Source organism: Protopterus annectens, chromosome 14.part0, assembly GCF_019279795.1.
Source record: "Protopterus annectens isolate FY-2018-M chromosome 14.part0, PAN1.0, whole genome shotgun sequence".
Taxonomy (NCBI): Eukaryota; Metazoa; Chordata; order Ceratodontiformes; family Protopteridae; genus Protopterus; species Protopterus annectens.
This window is the reverse complement of record NC_056748.1, coordinates 604382959-604403337: the sequence shown is the minus strand read 5'-3', so window position 1 is coordinate 604403337 and position 20379 is coordinate 604382959. Positions and strand designations below refer to the sequence as shown.

The following is a 20379-nucleotide window of genomic DNA, read 5'->3' as shown; positions in this document are numbered from 1 at the left end:
ACTTGTGGATTTTTATAATTTTATAAACTTAAATATGAACACATCTCTTGTAATCTCACCCTGGGTGAAAAAAATCATCCACTACATTCTTAATACATCGGGTGGAAATGTTAACATAATTTTTGGAAATTCCTCACATACATCTTCCATTAATAAACTATTACTTTTAATTAAATAAATCAGTTCTACTCAGACCCACTATCCCTCCACCTTTATCAGGTTTCATCACCCTCAATTCTTTATTATTACATACATTCTTTTAAAGAAATTGTTTGGTAACTATCATATTGTTAATTTTCTTACTGGTCCCTTTTCTAAACATCTCTAAAATCAAACTCACATTTTTTTTCAAAAATAAAAAGAATAGGGTGAAGTGGAGGGTTAAAAGCACTCTTACAATTAAAAACGTTATTGAGATGTCTTTCAGTTTCCATATCTTTAAAAAACAACTGTAGATTAATTTTCCTAACAAACAGTTTTAAATATATAATAGTGTTAACCAAATCTGCCCTTTTTATTGGAGCAAAGTTCACACCTTTAGAAAAAAAAATCCACAAAGTCACTGTTAAAAACATAAGCACTGTAATTATACACTTTAAAGTCTTGTTTGTTATTCAAAATAATGCCCAAACAAGGTTGCTACCAATGTTGTCAATTAAAGGAAGGAAATGTAGTGTATTTAAACAATACAGCTACTCGGGCAAAACCCTTTTATAATTGTAACATTGAGGGAATTACTTATTTGACTTTATGTCAAAATTGCCCAGCTTTTTATATTGGAAAAACTAAAAGGAAATTTAAACAAAGGATTTATGAGCACACCAACAATATAACAAAGAAAAATAAACATAATGCTTTGCACAAACATAGAAATTAATGTTGATCTTAAGTTTTTGCTTCTAGGGTTAGATAAAATAGCGATAGATCGCAAATGAGGTGCTTGGAATGATATGTTAGAATTTTATGAATTACATTGGCAAATTAAATTAAATGCCTACAACTTTCCTGGTCTGAATGACAGTTTCTCTCATCACTATTCTTAGAAGTTATTATAGGAAACAGTATTATTAGTATTTTAGTTTTTAACATTTCACTTAGCTACTTTATAACTGTGTTCTATATATTCACTTCAGACTATTTGTATGTACTGACTGTATTTAGAATGCGTGTCTCTTTAAATGAGTAGATTGCTTTCAATTCAAAGCTACTTCAGCATTTTTGTGGGAATTTTAAATGGAATATTACAGATAGTTATTTGTTCTGAAGTCCTAGAGTGAGTGTGAAAGCGATTAACTAATGTTCATTGATTTTTATGTATTTTAACAGTGTGGAATGAATTATTAAATAATAAGTAACACTGACTACTGTGAACTGTGTTCGGATATTGGTGTTTGAGTCTGCATATACTTAAAAGATCCACCATGTAAATAGAAATTATTATGTGAATTTAACAAAAAAATGATTTTTATTTATTATTTATTTTACATTTGTTGACCAGGTTAGTCTGTCTGAGCTTGTGGCTCATTTTCAGCAGAGACTCGAGGAGAAAAGCTCCACAATAGAGATACAAACATTGTACATTGTAACAAAAAGAGTTTACATATTAGTTAAATATATACAAGTTATTTACAAATAAGAAAATCAATACACTTGAGTTGGCAGGAGTAATAAGACATTAATCAAGTAAGAAGTGGTTAATAAGTTACATTCACAGTAGGATAATTGTACATACGGTAGTTGGTAACAAATATAGGTCTTCTAGAATGCAAGATTCAGGTTTTGTAGGTCAATGATTATAGCGTGGAAGAGAAGAAAAACACACATGCAGAAAGGATATAGTAAGGCCAGCAAAGGATATAGTAGGCTATAGAGTGTTGGGGGGGGTAGTGGGTGGTGCAGATGGTAAGGAAAAGGGGAGATAGGAAGGAGATGGTGATAGTAAGGAAGGAATGGGAGAGGAGTGATTAAAAGGGGAATAGTTGCTAAAAGGAAGTGAAGGGGGGGGAGTACTGAAAGGGGATTAGGCTTTGAAGAGAGGAGAATGGAGAGATGAGAAAAGGGAAAGAGAGGTGGAGTAAGGTAGAAAGGGAGTAGGGTACTTGGAAACATGATTTCTGACATTCAGCAAAATACCAGGGAGAAAGGAATAGGGGAATAGAAATACTTAATTGCAGGAAGGACACCAGTAGTCACAGAGGAGGAAAAAAAGGACAAGGATGCTAGATTTGTGGAACCAGGGGAGCTACCAGCAAGAGAAGCGTATTACATTGGCATGTAATTATATTTCACCTAAAACTACTGGCATGAAGCTAAGGAGAATTTGGGGAGAAATACTAAGCTTTCAACATGGGATACAATTTATTAGTGGGACTGAAACCTAATTTACAATAGAGAGGACTTTTCAGAGAGACAGAAGGTAGACTATAATGAGAGACTGTATATTTCTGAAAAAAACGTGAGCATACTTGGTATGGAAGATCTGAATTCAGAATCAGGAACAGACAGAAATTACATATTCCCCGATACAAGAGTTGGGCAAAATTGGATGAAATTATGTTTTGTAGGAGTATGTGCACTGAATTGAAATCTTTAAGACCCATCAAATAATACATCAGTAAACACTAAGAAAGAGATACACGGTAATCTAAAAAATTGACACAGGCACTTTTCTACTTATTTGTTAAAGCAGAATTTTTAAGGAACGGGTAGTGGTTACAGTTATTACAGGTGTTAGAACTTACTTCAGAAGTGGTAACTAGTGAGTGGAATAAAATAAAAACAGAAATGAGTGAGAAACAGATGTGAGAAAGCAGGAATAGGGATTACTTGGAGTAGTTAAAAACTAAGTGTTGCAGAAAAAACGAAATATCACAGAACAAAAAAGGCATACTTTCAGTGGTAATAGAACATAAGTATTTAGACAAGTATAACTTTAGAAAGACTGCTGTTCATCTACTTTTGATAACAAATCTACAGCACAAAAACTTTCAGCTCAGTGACCTAGGCAACAGAAAGTAGGAGTTGTAAATTTAGACACCCTACGACAAGAAATTTAGCCACAGATCCTATAGAGATATTAAAGATATGTACAGAAATTTTATGAAAATGCATACAAAACAAAGGAATGAAGAAACCAAGAAAAAGCACAAATGGAAATATTTATGAAAGATTTTGTAATGCCAAGGTTAATAGGAAAGACAGGAAGTGATGAAACAGAAAAAAGTGATGTACAAATCAACCAACAGGGAAGTCTTCAGGAACAGTCAGCTTCTTACTTGATTAATGTCTTATTACTCCTGCCAACTCAAGTGTATTGATTTTCTTATTTGTAAATAACTTGTATATATTTAACTAATATGTAAACTCTACTCTGGAAATGTCAAAGTTAGGAGAGAAGAGAGTGACAGAAGACGTTGTTCAACAATAGTTTATAAAGAAGGGGGACCAGCACTTTGGAGAAAAAAAGCTCCAAAGTGGGGGGGTATTACAGAAACAGGGTAAAGACCCTTCAAATCTGGGTTAAAGTAGACGCATTTCAATTTTAAACTATGATTAGCTAAGAGAATGGCAAAGATGTGACCAAAATCAAAAGGCATGGATCAATGTGGTTTTGTGGAAGGGGGGGGGATGAACATTTGATAACATTTCTAGAACAGTGATGATGCAAAGGGAATAAGAGTAAGAAAACACTATTACCATTACTGAGACCTTGCTCAAAAAAGGCATTTTAAAAGGTCAGCTGGGATTTTATGATGTAGGGCAATGACAGCATGTGTGCTCTTGACAGAATAACAATTTTAATGAGGAGGATATATGAAGGGTCAGAGGCATGAATTAAGGTGAGATGGAACCTCTCTGATAACCTGTGTTTGAACAGAGGAATCAAATTAGACCTCATTTAATAAAGATATTTAGCATTATTTTTTTTACTTCAAATAAGACCTTATTTCACATTCAGCACACACCTCAAGAAATGTAACTTTTCCAGAATATACACCTAGATGAGTTGCTCTCCACAGATCATGACTTTCACAATTCTCACTGTCTCAATTTTCTTGTCACAGTACTGGTTATGACAATTAATGCTGCTTTTCCTCCTTGAACTTTAGTGTACTTGTGATTTTCCTGAAACAGCTTTCTACCTTCCCAGCAAATAGCACAGGACCTTAAGTCCTGCTGCTTGATCAGCTACTTCACCCTATAAATTTTCTCTTGGCTTTTGCATTTTTGCATTCTTATATTATCAGTTTGTCTTCCCTTTCTAAAATGAAAGTAGGGGATTTCAGTTTCATTCGACTTCTTTTCAACAATTGCTTAACTATGTATTGATTTTCAGGCATCAGTCACTTAGTTATTTGTTTGTTAACTTTCTGACCATTTACAACCCAGACAATGATAGTGCAATGCTGTAGTCCTATATTCCAAAACTGCAAGATGACACTTCTTATAGCTAACATTACTCCTCTTCCTCAAGAAGCATTTCACTGCTTGCATATCTTTCTTAAGTGGATATTAAATGTGTGAATTCCTACTTATGCAGAAGTCTTCTGAATTCTGACTCTTATAGGCTGCTGTCTAATATAGCATATGCCCTTGTCTGAACAATACAGACTTTAAATTTACTAATCACACTTGCATTTAAAATGTCAGTTTAATTATTTTATGGTACACAGAAAGGCTGGGATTAAAAAAAGCTTACACTGAGCGATTCTCCGTGTCTGAATAGTGTAGCAGCTATAGCACAGAATATGGCTGCCGAGCGATCCAGTAAACAAGGCTGGGGGCGTGCACGAGCCTCCCAGCACTCTTCTGACATGGACACCACGGAATAATGCTAATCACCTCATTTGCTGATGAAAACCATGCAAATGAGGTGAAGTAGCAATTCAACAAGCAGACGGGCATCTGTGTTAGAGTCGTGTTCGCTGCAGAAATGTATTCGGTTACTAACAGTGTACATTTTTGCAAAACTCAAAATGGGTGCAAGACAGTGCTCAAAGTAAAGTATGTATTATGAGTATTAGGCATGCCAATGGCCAAAACGTTGGCCACTGGCATGCAAAACTGTTCCAAAATTATAAAAATCAAAGTTTTTTTTGGCCAATTTCAGTATTTTAAGCGGAGTGCAGTGGCGAACAAATAAGATCGTTCAGAAAAAAAATGTAAAAAGATAATGTTATGTGAAAGATGAATTTTGCCATTATAGTTGGTAGCATGCAGAACAAAAACAACAGGTAACAGCGGTAGCTAAGGTCATAGGCTCCGGAGTAGTGGGTTAACTAGGGTCTAAGCCAGTGGGGTATGCAAATGAGCTAAATTTATTGAATAGCAAAAAAGGATAACTGTGTCCACGTGCACCTAACCATGTAGGAGATATAATGCAGTGGTTTAAGCAGGAGAAGCAGCTGACATGAAAAGGGGGCGTGTCATGCTTGATGTAAGCACATTGGAGCTCTGCGGCTCCTATTTGTGCTCAGCTAAGCAAGGGGGTGTGTCTGAGGTTGCTTAGCTCTTTCAAGAAATGAGGAGCATGTTCTTGTCCAAGCACATTGGAGCTCTGCGGCTCCTATTTGTGCTCAGCTAAGCAAGGGGGTGTGTCTGAGGTTGCTTAGCTCTTTCAAGAAATGAGGAGCATGTTCTTGTCCAGGGGAGGACCTTTTCTGCTCAGCAATGTTTACACTTGCTAAAACAGTTTGCACGGCATGGGGATTAAACACAGCAAAAAAAAAAAAAAAAAAAAGGAAATAGCAGACGTGTTTGCGCGGCACACCACGGGGCTTAGAAGGGGCAGAAATGGGAAGAAAAAATAGGAAATAGCAGAATAAAGGCAGTAAAGTACAACTATAGCTGTCAGGTTAAATGGATCATAGTCAGCCAATCACAAAGACAGCATCTGCAGCACACCAGTATATAGGCAAACACCTTTCAGTCTGGTTCTTCTCACAAACCCTGCACCACTGGTGTACACAGTTGGGAATTTTAATTGACAAAATGTTAGGGGCTGCTGTCGCTTAGATACATCAGTATGTGCTAGAGGCTGAGGGCGGTGAGGAGGATAATGCTGACAACTGCCCCAGACCAAGGAGGAGGAGAAGAGTGTTCAAAGCAGGGTAACCAACCAGCGCCACAGGGTGGACAGGGACATACTTCATCAACTCATCAAGCTGTGCCGGCCTCAACTCGGACCCAAAGCCAACAGAGGGGAACCCATACCAGTGGAAACCAAGGTATGTGCAGCCTTAAGAAATCTAGCTACAGGTACTTTCCAAGGACCTGCTGGGGACATCATGGGGGTCTCACAGACATCTGCATCCAGGGTACTCTACCAGTTCCTGGATGTCATGCTACCACATGACGGTGAGCACATATATTTCCCCAGCACCCCTGAGGAGAGGATCAGCAATACACATCTCTTCTACCATGTAGCATACTTCCCAGAGGTACTGGGTCCCATAGACTGCATGCTCATCCACACCAAGGCATCACCCAGTGAAGAGGGTAGAGTCTATGTCAACCGCAAGGGCCATCACTCCATCAACTGCCAAGTCATGTGCAATGCCCAGGGCATTATCATGAATGTGTGTGCTGGCAGCCCTGGTAGTTATCACGACTCCCACATCTGACATGCCTCACAGCTGTACCAGGCATTTGTCAAGGGGGGACATCCCATATGACCACCTGGTGGGGGATGCTGGCTATGCTCTGGAGCCATGGATGATGACACCCATCAGAAATGCACACACACCCACTGAAGAAGGCCATATTGAGACACATGCACAAACCAGGAACACTGTAGAGTGTGTGTTTGGGATGCTCAGGTCACGGTTCTGCTGCCTCAACATATCTGGTGAAGCCCTGCAGTACTCTCTAGCCACATGTGCACACATGTTCATACTATGTGCCATGCTACACAATATGATCCTGCAGAAACAGCTGTGGCAAGAACATCACAGGGAAGTGCCACAAAGCCCCCCACCACTGCCAAGGTCCCCACAGGCACAGGAGGACTTGGAGGACAAACTTTCTGAGCCTGCTCCTGTAGGCAGACAGAGGTGTGCCCAGTATGCCCAGGTCTTGGCAAAGAGGCAACGCATAGCACACACACTGACACTGTAGGGACTCAGAGACTGACACCTCTCTCTCTGACTCGCACGCACAGTAAAATGGATGTCACGCACATCACACTACCTGTACCTTACCATGTATAGGCTGTGTACTGCGTGCATCAGACAGAGCCATCCCTCAAGCACCGTCCTCACAACTGCTGCAGGCACAAGGTAAGTCAGTCTTCTTAACAATAAATAGAGTAATATGTTGTGGTAGCATAGCTATGGTATCGCTGCATGCATTCAAGGGAATGGGGTGGCCTACCGTGATAGCAGCAGACAGCCGACAGCTATGTGGGACAACAGGAAATGTCCATCCAATACTAGCTTCCTAGAGTATGCAGTAGTCCCCTAGGTGACAAATTTTACTGCTGTATATGTGTGTGTGGGGGGGTCAAAGGTCACATGCATGGATGTCAATGTAGGGGTCCCATACTCATCCCTCAACCTCACCCAGCAAGTCAGCCATAGAAAACCATAAAGAAATGCAAGTCAAATGCCCACAAATGGGAACAATGATGAAATATTCCCATACAGACTTGCACAGTGATATCACAGGAGGTCTTGCAGTTGCACTAAGGCTGCGAAGGGCAAGAAGTCTGAAACCCAAATGTCCGCCATTACAATCTAACCTGTGGCCTTTAGTGATATGTCTGTATTCTCCAAGACAGGCACAATACTATGCTAAATTGAACCAAAATGTAAAGCCAACATCAGCACAGTCTGTGCAAATGTCTACAGTTGACAGGTGTGCCCCCCCCCCCCCACACACACACACACACCCATGTTCCCATAGAAATGCAATAACATTAATGTTTGTAGGGTATTAACAGCAGAGCACACATTCCCAGGGCTGTCCCAATCAACTTGATAACTTGCTGCATGTCCACAATATGCAAGGGTCAATGAGTTATGTATATGTGTGGTTAATACTGTCAGTATGTGGCCTGAACTTACTCCGGACTGTCGTGTCTTAGTTGGCTAGGTACAGTACAGTACTATGGTCGACAGGGTCCATGTTTCAAGAACTGCAGTGCCAACTATTATACATGTCAACTGCACTTATGGTAGGAGTTGTACACTATCCAGATGTCAATATCTGTTACTGCAGGAAAGCTGGACAGGTCAGGGCCAGGGGGCCACACATATGGACAGTACACATCTCAGAGTAACCTACACAGTGCTTAGCATACCTCTCAACTATACAGACATTCTGCAAAATGTCCAGAGATTTGCATCATATTTATAGTCTGTTTATCATGAAATTGTGGTTTTCTGGCAAATCATTGGCAAACCACGAAAGACCAAACTCAGAAAACAATGACAGATTGTAGTTTCAGACTTCATACCCTTTAGGAAAAAGCATGCTAATGCAAAACCTGTTATTGTATCACTTTTCTGGGTTTGTAAGGCCAATAGTTAACAATGGTCCCTATATTTAGGGCTTTGTCCAGATGTCTGGCTCTAAAAGTTGGGAGGTATGGTGCCTAGTAGACAGCAGGTACCCGAAGGTCAGTGTACTGCCAGGTTATAAAAGGCTGCCACCTTACTGTGTCAGCACCGACAACATGTCACTGGCCAACATCCATACCCCTGGAATGACAGGTTGTCACAGAAGGAGCACAACTATGCCTTGTATATCTGTTCTGCGTGTCCTAACACTGTAATTGCCTGCCAACTATATGAAAAATATGAAAAACAAGAAAGGGTCATGTCAAAACATCAATGGCAGACAGTGGAGAAGTAGAGGTCATATCCATAAGAGAAAGCAAGCAAATACCAAAATGGTCTCCCAACTGTCTATGCTTGGCAGAACAAACACCCTATACCTATGTGTGGGCCTTTGTCTGACTGTAATATATGGGCCTGTCCAGATGTCAATCTGTGATGGTTTGACAGCTAGGCCAACATGTAGCCTCATAACATACTGTAACACAAACCGTCTGAGGACCACACAAATGTAGTGGTGCAATGATGGACAACTTGCTAAATAGGTACACTTAGAAGTGTGAAGTCCATAACCTTGTGTGTGATGTTATAGCATTTATCCCGCTCACACCAGAATTATAAATGCATAACAGCAATCACTGTGGGCAAAGCCTGTGATTTGACTACAGTAGGACAAAGAGACACACAAGTGGAAGGGGAACCACTGGCCAGACAAATGGAGAATGTGCACACCAGTACAAATTGTGCAATAACATAGGTGCCATACAGTGTATGGAGTCAGTAAACGTCACCTGCAAATTCACAACACATCCATGTAAGTGGAGGTCTGCAACAAAACAAAAACCCAAACAAAGGACAACTCAGAGGCAAAAACATAAAAACTCCACAAACCTGCACACCACAGACCATGCACAGTCCACACACCAGGGTCTTGCAACCACTAAGGCCTTACCATACACCCAACATTACTCATACAAGACTGCACTGGGAGACACACAGATACGCCTCTCACCAGGCAGGATAAGGGAAAGTCATGGTCACTTGTTTGTCAGGTGCCACAATCTGCCAAATCACACGTGCAGTCAAGTCACCCCACAACAGGTACAGTTAATACTCAGGCCTGGTCCATGGCGGTAAGAACGATGTCAGATGTACCGCCCTGGACTATAGGAAGACAGACAAGATTCAGCTTGCTGAATATGTGTCCCATCCAGGTATGTCCTTATCCTTAAGCAGCAGTCTGCCATCACTCAGAATGATGGCTCAATACAAACAGAAAATGAACACTTGGCTCACTTACTGGTATCATCCCAGGGGGATCCACTGTCTGGCAGCCTGGGAACATATGATCGACAGACCAACCTGCCTTGCTAGAGATGGCCTGCATCTGTCTCACGTGGCTTTCAAGCCGCTGGCAAAGAGCTTTGTCTCACCCATAGCCCCTTTGTAGGAAAAGTCATGGGGCTCATATTACCAACATAAAACACTCAACTAAATGCAAATTTAAGGCCATGCCACTAAACACTAGTAATCTAAACAGGAAAATGCACTCATTGCAAGCAGTTATAACCCTGGAAGATGGTGACATTTGTGCACTCACAGAAACCTGACCCACAGGCTCAGTACTTGCACCCTTTCTCTTCTCCCTCTATTATTAATGACCTACTCTAAAAATTGATAACAGGTAAAATGCTTACTATAAGCTGATGCCATTGTCTTTACTAGGCAGCTAACACTATTGCTGAGCTTCAAAACACTCAGACACTGAAAGTCACTGAACCTGGTTACTTACTAACATATTAACACTAAGCATGAAAAAAGCACCATCATGTTATTGGGCACAAGTGAAAGACTTGCTCATATTCCTCCACTGCACATAACTCACAGGACCTGCCTTTGCCAGTAGTCAAATCATAAAAATACTTAGGAATAACACTTAACCCAGTCTTCTTTTCCTATCTCACACCTAGGATTAAGTAAACAAAGTTCTCACCCATCTCAAGAGCAACTTTCACATTGGATGCCTGAAGTATACAACATCACATGTAAATGAATTGCTACTATGACTAAAATACAGCCTTCCCATTGTACCTTGTTCTTTTGGCTTTTCCCGGTTAGGGGTTGCCACAGCAGAATTCTGGTCCGCTAATGATTGGCAGTAGACTTTTAGGGTGCCGAGGTGCCAGCCCAACGCCCAACCTTCAACGAAGGCACACCCATTCACGCATGTCTTTCGAATGCCACTCAACCACGGGGAGGACATGCAGACACCACACAGAAGGCGCTTCAGCCAAGACTCGAACAGGAGAGCTTCTTGCTGTGAGGCAACAATGCTACCACTGCACCACCGCGGCTTGCAGGCTTCCTATTGTACCTACCCATTTAAATTGTAATACACACATATTACAAAAAATCGAAAATAATATCCTCCTATCTGTTCATCTCAGCCCTTGCAAAGTACATCACTACCTCATTCTCTCAAAATCCAATTGGCTTCCAGCCATGTCAGGCTATCCCTCATCCACAAAACACTAACATTTACGTTTATCAGTGGCAATCATTCCCACCTCCCAAAAAAACACGTTTCTTTTCAGAATCACATCCTAATCTTGGCAAAACACCAATGACAATCTTCTGGGGTAGGCACCTATTCACTTGAACTAAAAATCAAAAGTGTTCTATCAAGCTTGCACCTACATCCTGGAATTCAGTTCCAGAAATAATTAGTGCTGAATAAAACCCTAAAACCTTGAAAGATTCAGGAAACAGCTCATAAAACACTGCAAACAAAGCTTACAGTGCACTTGCTTTGATACATCTGGATAAAAATCACCCCTACACTTCACTAACACACTCCTAATGTAAACACATTGCTAAATGCAGCTGACTATTCCACCATTCCTTTGTCCTCTTTCTTCCTCTATTCTATGTCACTCTTGTTCTCGGCTTTATACACTTTCCCCATTACAGTTTTATTCCTTCCCCAGTGCCCCCCCCCCCCCCCCCGTTGCTTCTGACTTCACTGCAACCTTCTCTCACAAACTCTTCATGCTGTTATATCTCCCTGTCAGTGCATCTAACTACTACACATCCTCTCTCTCTCTCTCTCTCACACACACACAGAATTCCATGTTGGAATGTCCCAACACTATCTAATTCTCTCACCTTTCACTTCTTACCCTCTTACCACTTATGAAAGCATCTGATTTGCATTTAACACCTGAATGGTAACTACTTAAGATAAAATGTATAATTCATATTTAAAAATGTACTTTTCATACTATTCAATATTTGCATATGTATTTAAGTGCATGTATTACAAAACTATGGTCATACACCTAACACATAAAACAAAACTACTATTACATACTAAATGTTTCCTTTATACTTGTTGTATGACTCGTGCCTAAAAAGGGTCCAGAGCAGTCTACCTCACTGGCTAACAGGTATATAAATAAAGCCATAAGTAACACTATATGCAACTTCCTGTAGCTATACCTTAGTATATTTACATATACAGTCACACAAAAAGTCACAGATGCCAAGAAACAAATACTTTAATAGATGCAAAGTAAAAAAAAATTGTACAACCAACAACCTTTGCCTCATAACACTGGCATGAGACAGAAGTTTTTTGGCTGTACAATAAACTTATTTTTGTGTTCCATCTATTAAACAAGATGTTTCTTGGACCAGGTGTTCATTCATGCATCTCTTTATCTATTTGGTGCACCTTATTTGGTTTGGGCATTCATCTGTGTGGAAAAAAAACAACATATATATATATATTTAACTTAACTGTACTGGTAGAGAAAATCAAAATAAATACATAAATAACTTCAAAAAACACCTACTAAGCAACAAAGGACAGTTGAACCTGTGTTGAGCACATTCGTTCTATTAGAGCAAAGAAATTCTTCAGAAATTAGTAAAAATGTAGACTATTCAAGAAGAAATAGGCTTTAAAAACCTAAGGACATAAACAACCAGTAGTAAATCCTATATTAACATGTAAAAGCATCCAATAAAAACAAACTTTCCACTAGTAAAATATGTATTATACCATGATCCCCCCAAAACGTGCCACGCTGATTGGCCAGCGTGCCCGTTGTAAATAGAGTTATACTAATGGAAAAAGGTCCGGTCGCCCGGACTTTTTTCCATTAGTATAACTCGTCTTTTTAAAACACTGTCTCGCTATGTTAAATGGCTTATTTTAAAGCTGTCTCGCTATGTTAAACCCATTTAACATAGCGAGACAGTGTTTTAAAAAAAAGCAACGGAGAAAGCAAGATCTCCGTTGCTTTTTTTTAGTGTTTCGCTATGTTAAATGAGTTTAACATAGCGAGACAGTTTTAAAATAAGCAACGGAGGTGTCCGTTGCTTATTTTAAAACTGCCTCGCTATGTTAAACTCATTTAACATAGCGAAACACAAAAAAAAAGCAACGGAGATCTTACTTTTTCCGTTGCTTTATACAACTCTGATGTACTGCGCAGGCGCGCAGTACATCAGAACTGCCGCGGATGCCAGACATCTGCGGAAGGGCAGTAAACAGGCATTATACTATGCCATTATTTAAGAAAAGTAATAGTTTCTTTTCTTAAATAATGTCATGGTATAATAGCAATAACCCACTTCTGGGTGTGGGTAATGCTAAATTTACCCACGGTTGGCTTTGTTTGGTCCCTCGGGCTTAGCCCTCGGGACCAAACCACGCCAACCATGGGTAAATTTAGCATTACCCACACCCAGGCGTGGGTTATTGCTATAATATATACATACATATATACACACACACACACAGACACATATACATATACACACACATCAATCAATATAAACCTGTCTTGCAAATTATAGTTTGCATCCGTTTTTCTTTTTTTTTTTTTTTCTTCTGATTAACTAGATGTTATACTATCTCCACTATCTGTGGTCTGTTTTCTTCTAAGCTTATTTACCACCAAAATATTCAGTTTCTCACATTTTGTTATGTTACGCTACATAAACACAAATTTACTGGCATACATTAAGTTTAATCACTCCTTACAAACTACCTCACTTGAAAATTTCTGCACTTGATGCTACATTGCCAGTAGAAAATATTGTGCACTGCTCTGAAGTAAACTCGAGGTCTGATATGTAATGGGACTGGTGTTCCCATAGTTTCACATTCATTCATGACGAATGCTAGACCACGCTAATTTTTGCATTGCGAATATGATGCATGCCTATGTGCAAAATGTTTCCTGAAGTAGGTATATCCCTCATACGATAACTATATAACACCATTTATTAGAGGTCTGCATCTCTCTAACTCCCATCTAGTTTTTAATGGGAGCAGCCAACCCCCCCTTGCAAACAGTTATACGAAAGATGCAATGTACAGAAAATGCAATTCTAATTAAATAGCATATACCATCAGTGTAAACGAACTTTCATTATTACTTAATAATTTTATACTAAAAATTTTTGCTGTCACTCTGCAGTCCTTGACAGACTGCCAGTCATTCGGTAGGAACTGTGCTACTAATGTAAAGCTTCTTATTTACTTTAATTCTGTAACAAGATCTTGTGTCCCTAACAATTGCTCGTTTTATTTTATAAAAACTTAAAATAACCAATGGAAAAACATCAAATGCAAATAAGTTATATATAAGATATATATATATATATATATATATATATAGCAAACCTAAAAATTATGACTATAAAGAACACCAAACCTCACATAAGTCAAGTTGTAAAACAACAAAACGAGTTGTCTAGTGTTGTTTCCCCTTTTTTACCTCTCCTCAAATGTCCAACACCATTATTTTTTATTTAGACAGATATATTTTCCTCATATGATCTGGCAAGACTTTTACTCACTCGTGTAGAAAAGCAGATAAGCAGTATAAAAGACAGAAAGACATAGGGAATGCTGAATTACTAATTCATTAATTCCAGAAGGAGGGCTGCCCCCATAAGCCCACTGCACCAATCTTTTACAGACAAAAAGTGGGCAGTAAAGAGGGATACCATCCCACACTTAGAAACAACAGAAAAAAATGTAAATGTGGCACACTTCCTTTCAAATAATTTGCATGTTATTGCTATCAGGAAACTGGCACTTCTCCAGTCTTTCAAAGCTGTAATGATGTTGTCAAAGTACACTGCCAGCTTAATATTCTGACAGCTGTGAAAACCTACTATTGATGTCCGGTGTTCCCCATTTTATATATATATATATATATATATATATATATATATATATATATGTGTGTGTGTAGAATATAATATTTTATAAACTACACACAGTATTCACCAAAGACAAATTTATTACTGAGATTTGCTGTATGGTTAAAACTATATACTTTCTGCAATTTATTTTCCTAGTCAACTATATTATTTCAACTGCATACTTAAACTTTATAATTCAGTGTTGGCTTGTTTCTAGATCATTTACATCATCAGTGCCCTAGCCCAGCAAACAATCAAAAATAAAAACATACCTTTATAAGCATTTCATATTCCCAAATAATTTAATGTTTTCTTTTTTTCTTAAGAATAATAGCAACTACTATCATTCTTACGTTGATTAAATAGTGCACAGACAGTGTAACTCTGCTTCAAGCATTATGTTTGGCACTGTATACCATTAAGTACAGTACAGATAGTTAAAAGCGTAGCTACAGCACGTAAATTACAAAAAAACAAACAAAAAAAAAAAAAAAACAAACAAAAAAAAACACACAAAGTAAAAGGGCGTTAAAAGTAAATTTATAAGTTTCGGCTCAATTCACTTCAGGATATTCAGTAACTGACTCATGAGAGTGACATATATCTGCTCCTATTTAATATAGTTGGTCTATACAGGCTACAATACCCACGTACGGAGACTTCATACTGCCATCCTACTTTTCAAAAGTGATTCCAGTCAGTAAATACAATAAAACATTTATCATACCGTTGGTGTCATATGTTTTGTTTTGACTTGCAGATCACATAAAATTGAATTACTTGACAACTTTATAAAATAACAAGTTTAAACAAAAATTCTCTCAACCCTACCAGTCACGCCAATTAGGTAATAATTCTCATTATCTCAAACTGACCTAACCGGACAACAGTATAGTACGTCACATGCCCCAACAAAAAAATCACATACTTCCTCTTCCGGTTTACAATGTATTTATACAAATACAGTAAGTAGCACACTGTAGTTATACAAAGTAAAAAAAAAAACAAAAGTAGTTTTACTGCTATAGTTTACCACTTAAGATAGACAAGTACCTGCTTACTTACCTGAACAGCTTTATTGGTCCTGGGGTTGCTATGACAACACAAACGGCGTGATATTATCCGATATGGCGGTACAGAACTGGTTGGAGAGTTTGAAAACGGCTAAGAAAACTGCATTAATACAAGATGGTACTGCAAATTTTCAGTAATGTAAACGTATGCGGGTGAATATTGTATGGTGTTGGTTGTCAGGCGCATGGTAGAGTGCCCTGGAGTTTTTTTTAAGGGTACCGTTATATGCATACCTCTTAACTGCCCAAGTTCTTGCCTTGTATTTTGGTATGTTCATCATGAAATTTATGTTTTCTATCCTATCACTTGAGGATTAAAGTTAATAAATAATGACATTTGAGTTTCAGACTCCATGTCAAAATATACATACTAATGCAAAACCTGCGATTTTTATCAACTTTCTTAAGTTTATAACAGCAGTATTTAAAATCTGCCTGTTTTGAGGTCTTGTCCCCCTCCCCATTATTTTTAACTCTGTCCAGATGTCTTGCACTAGGAAGTTGAGAAGTATGGTTACATGTCTGTTTTATGTTCGTATAAGTGGATACCGTTGGCCTCCCAAGTTGCTTTAATGTCATAACATGTGAATAGTTCTGGGTGCATTTCCGTCAATTTACGTTTGCATATGCTCTTTCTTTACTTAAGAATCTTAAACAGAGTGAAGCAATGCATTGGCTTGTGCCAGTAATATTTTTGGTTTATTAGGGCAACGTAACTATTGAGCCACTGATAAGTAGTCTTTATTTATGAGGAGGTGAGACCATTTTCAGTGACTTCTTGAAAAGCTGGCGATAATTGAAAATACTGGAGTGAGCTGCAATCGTGTTTATGAATACTAACGTACGTTAGGCTTTGTCGTGTGCTGTCCATCATCGCTTAGACCATAGCAGGTCTCAACCTGTTAAGAGTTCAATGTGGAACACAGACCCTAACAATGTGTGACAAATTATGAAAATGCGGAACACCCTATTTTTGCACCGCGTGAAATGTACCATTGCCATAGATCATGATAGAACATATGTAAAATTCAATAAAACACACTTCTCAGATCCAAAACCTTTATTTGATCATCTGCAAATACCATAACCACACCATAAGTAAATGAAACAGCACTTTAGAAAATGTAGTAAATCTGATTTTTATTTTTTTAGACAGACATATTACAGAGACACTTTAAATATTGCTCTTATAAATTTAGAAAGTTACTAGAATAACAGGTATTGGCTTGGCATACAGTTTCTAAAAAAAAAAAAGGCATACTGGGGGGCATGCAGAACAACAGAGACACTTTAAATATTGCTCTTATAAACTTAGAAATATTGCTAGAATAAATGGCAATTACTCTGAGATGTATTAGGGGACAAGCAACACCAACATAGAGACACTTAAAATATTGCTCGTATAAGCTTACAAATATTGCTGGAATAACATGATCTGTGTTGGCACACAATTATAGGTTCATAGGTTTATACTAGGCTATCTGCCCTAAGGCATTTATAAGCCTAGCCCAAATTATTGTGGCTTACGCCACCCCTTATATGAAAAAATACTGTGCCCATTAGTTTGTTGTGCCTCTGTCCAGCAGTGACCCAGAGATGATTCCCGGGGTAAACCTACGATCTCCCATCCACAGGTCTATATTTCTCTTGAACAGAGTCAGCGAGGTGCTCTGCCTCACATGGACCGGGATTTTATTCCACAGCATAGGGAGTCTCTGAGTGATAAATCTATCCCTCCAGCACGTCCTATTTATATCCGTGCTAAGGTTTAAGTCGCTTGCTCTAGTGGTTTTGGTGGATTTGGATGTTTTGAGGTGGAGCATGTCCATTAATTCGGGTTGGACATGGCCTTGTATGTCAGGCACATGTCACCTCTGAGCAGGCGGTATGCGACTGAATAGAGCTGGAGTTTCTTCAATCTGGCAGCATATGACAGATTTTGGAGTCCCTTTATCCTTTTGGTGAGGAACTTTTGGGGTCTCTCCAATTGCTGCAGATGTCGGGTGAGATACATCCCGAATGGGGCATTGTACTCGATCATTGGTCTGATAAGTGAAGAGTACAGGGGAACAATGACCTCACTAGATCTGGATGTGAATCCCTTCATGATCAGGTGGGCAATGTAGAAGGTCTTTCTAACCACTTTAGCAATGTGAGTGTCAAAGAAAGGCCACTGTCAACCTGGGTCCCCAGGTCCCTGATAACCTCTTCTGTGCTTAGTGGATTGCCACCTATATGGTAGCTTGGGGTTACCTTGTTTTTCCCGAAGGGTATGACTATACATTTTTGGCGTTTAACTTCAGGCCATGGCTCTGGCACCAGCTATCTGTTTCCGTGAGTCCCTTCTGAAGGATATCAGTGTCCGATGCACTTTCCACTATGGCCCAGTTTGCAGTCATCTGCAAACTTTGTCAGCCAAAGTCCTCCCATGTTGGCCTGTACTTCTGAGAAGTAGATGCCAAACAATAGGGGCCAAGGACCGAGCCCTGTGGGACACCACTTGTGACCGGCTTGGAGTCTGACACAGCGCCAGCAACTCTAACCCTGTGGGTTCTGTCCTTAAGCCAGTTTGCAACCCATCTTGTGACATATGGGTTTACATTTAAGCTGGTAAGTTTTTCTACAATACCGAGTGGGGTATTGTGTCGAAAGCCTTTGCAAGGTCAAGGTAGGCTGTATGGACTGCCTTTCCCTCATCAATGGCCTTGGTGACTATTTCGAAGTCGACCAAGTTCAAAAGGCATGATCTTCCCTTGACAAAGCCAAACTGGGTCGGGTCCAATGTCTGCAAGTCCCCTATATCTTTGTTTATGAGCTCCATTATGATCCTCTCCATAGCTTTGCAGACTAGACTTGTTAAGCTTATGGGGCGGTAATTACCAGGGTCCGTAGAGGCGCCACCTTTGTGGAGTGGGACCACAGTTGCCGTACGCCACTCCTTGGGCACGTATCCTGTGGTAAGGCTGAGATTAAACAGCTGCCTTATGTGCGGGTTTAATTCCTCATTTAGCTCGTGTAGCACACAGCCGGGGACACCATCCGGTCCCATTGATGCTGTGTTTTTAGCTTTAGAGAGAGCAGCTTTCACCTGCGCATTTGAGATGTCCGGGAGGCTACACTCGGCTGGGATAGTTATCTCTCCTTTAGGGGAGAGGGGTGAAGTTTGCACTGAACCTGTCTGCCAGTATGTTGGCAATGTCTGTGGGTTCAGTGATTTTTGTATCATTTTGGACTAATTCTGAGCATATCTGTGAGTTTCCACCCAGGTTCCTAACATAGCTGAAAAAGGCCTTATGATTGTCCTTTGAATCCATGGCAATTTTTCTCTCAAAATTGGCCTTAGTTGATTTTATGAGTGCTCGTATTTTTTACTAATAATGATCAGGGGTGACTTCCCTTTTATGGATTTTGTTCTATCATGTAATAGCTTTCTCCTCTTATTGTAAAGTTTGTTAATGGCTGGGGTCCACCAGACTGGACGTTTGCCCTTTGTGGAAAGAGTCTTGGTTTTATTTGGGATTGCCTGATCCATGCAGTCCTGGAGGTGTTCATAGAAGGCATTTGTAAGGGCTTCCGCAGCTTGGGTTGTGGTTTCCTCTGACTCAGGGGCCTTGAAGGATACCACACCAGTCTTGAGTAGTGTGAAGTTTGCTTTAGAGAAGTTCTTCACTATGGTCTTTTTGTTTGGGGTGGGGCGGGATGTGGATTTCCAGTGAGATTAGTTTATGATCAGATCTCACCAATGAGGGATATACTTCGGTGTGGAGCATTTTGTCCCCATGTTTGTGACAATGAGATCTAGTATATTTTCTCCTCTCGTGGGAACAGTGACTAGCTGTTCCATGGCATTTGAATTTATGAACTCCAGGAACCGTTGGGCTAGAAAGTTAGGGCTTGAGTAATGTTCCCAGTCTATATTCGGGTAGTTGAAGTCACCCAATATGATGGTGTTTGGAGATACATTTATACCCTCCAGTGTCTTCAGGAAGGCTGTGTGGGGTTCCTGAGTTTGAGAGGGTGGCCTGTAGCATGCTACAATTTGTAGAGCAGTTTTGCCTATTGTTAGTTGCACCTGGATGGTTTCGAAGCTTCATGCGTTGCCACCAACCTGGAGGTGTGAGTATCCTTTATGAATATGGATACACCCCTCCTTTTGTGGAGTGGTCCGGGTTTTGGGGCGGAGCATGATATGAGGTAAAACCTAATAGTGCCGGGTGCTCTCAGGAGCCTTGAACCAGGTTTCAGTTACAGCACAGACATCGATGTTCTCCATACTGAGAAGGGCCTCGAGTGCGTGCATTTTGAGATTTAGACTTCTGGCATTGAGCAGCATTACCCTCAATTTCTTCCCATTTTGTTTTCTAGGGTGGTAGGTTTAGAATTTGAGCCTTGCCTAAAAAGGCACTATGGGGTGGCAAGAGCCTTAGCCAATATCCGGAATCCCAGGGGTGACAGGTGCAAGCCGTCCCTTGAGCAGCGTGGCTTGTCAAGCATGTCATCCCAGGCAGACAGACACTGGATCCCCTTTG

The 20379-nt window shown here is 39.8% G+C and overlaps 1 protein-coding gene across 2 annotated transcripts in view; it reads right to left on the bottom strand.

Annotated features, from left to right (window-relative positions):
• POLL (DNA polymerase lambda) overlaps nucleotides 1-15661 on the bottom strand; it is an 884755-nt gene extending 869094 nt beyond the window's left edge. The window contains exon 1 of one of the 2 annotated variants that reach the window (XM_044056348.1): nucleotides 15609-15661. The gene's annotated coding sequence lies outside the window, so the exon portion shown is untranslated. The other variant, XM_044056347.1, reaches the window with a different exon arrangement.
• Between the last annotated feature and the right edge of the window lie 4718 nt (nucleotides 15662-20379).